This window comes from Myotis davidii, unplaced genomic scaffold, assembly GCF_000327345.1.
Source record: "Myotis davidii unplaced genomic scaffold, ASM32734v1 scaffold235, whole genome shotgun sequence".
Lineage (NCBI taxonomy): Eukaryota > Metazoa > Chordata > Mammalia > Chiroptera > Vespertilionidae > Myotis > Myotis davidii.
This window is the reverse complement of record NW_006287462.1, coordinates 4,250,325-4,251,638: the sequence shown is the minus strand read 5'-3', so window position 1 is coordinate 4,251,638 and position 1,314 is coordinate 4,250,325.

The following is a 1,314-nucleotide window of genomic DNA, read 5'->3' as shown; positions in this document are numbered from 1 at the left end:
TTGAGCAAGTAGGAGCCAGCCAATCAATGATTCTCTCTCATCACTGATGTTTCTAACTCTCTCTCCCTCTACCTTTCTCTCTGAAATCAATAAAAATATGTATTTTTTTAAAAAAAGAAAGTGTGGAACATTTTCATTTTATTATTTAGTTTATAAACTAGCATTTTTCCGAACCCCACCCCGAGTTCACAAATTTTTGTGCACCAGGCCTCTAGTCAACAATAAAAATTTAAACAAAGAAGAAGAAAGCGAAGATTTCTAGTGTGATACGAACATCCTTCCTTTGGCTCCCTCTCACTTCCTCCCTTTTCTTCTTTGTCTTCAATTTCTAAGAATTTTTCCCTCCCATCAAAACAGAACATTATAGAATGCACTCCTTACAAATAAAGGCTGCCAACTCCATGTCGGGAATAAAATTCCCTTTGGTAATTTTTGTCACTTCTAAATGATGATAAAGAAATCCATGCTTGTGGTTCGGGATGCAGTGGGAGAGAGGAAGACCTGGAGTTTGGGGGGAGTCTCACAGCACCTGTGGGAAGCTCAATAAAGCAGACTTATCCCAGCCCAGAGGGCTGCTGGGAATAGAAACTTTAACATTTCTCTGAAGTGATGCTCATACCTGAGAATTATGGCAACAGGTATGAGTAGAAAGAGAAAACCCTAGGCTCTGCCTTTTACCAGCTGTGTGACCCTGGGGAAGCCACTTACCCTCTCTGAGCTTCACTTTCCCTGCCCATAAGGGAGAGTAGCAATCACTGTCTCAGAAGGTTACTGTAGCATTAAATGAGGAACCTACAAATTAGTGGAGAAACATGCTACTACTATTATTATTTTTAGTTACTATGGGCTTAAAAAGGGCCTCATGTTCTGTACCCAATTGGCTCAATGTAAATTGTAGTGCTTGACAAATACTGCCTTTTCTACTTGGAAACTTGACTTAAAAAAAAAACTGAGGCAAAAGAGCAATTCCTAAAGCAAAAAGAAATTATTAAATATCGAACTACTAGAGACCCAGTGCACAAAATTCATGCATGGGTAGGGTCTCTAGGCTTGTCTGGCAATCAGGGCCTATTGAGGTCTTCTGGCTGCTGGCCAGGGCCTTCCTTCCAACTGCCAAACAGGGTCTCCCTTCCCCAGCTGCCAGTTGCCGGCCGGGGCCTTCCTTCATTCCGCGCCGCCTCCTGGTGGTCAGTGCACGTCATAGCAAGTGATTGGTCTCCCAGTCAAACTCCCATGGGGACAGTTTGCATATTAGGCTTTAATATATATAGATCCTTGACCCCAAAGTCTCACTTCATACATTGTTTCTTCTTT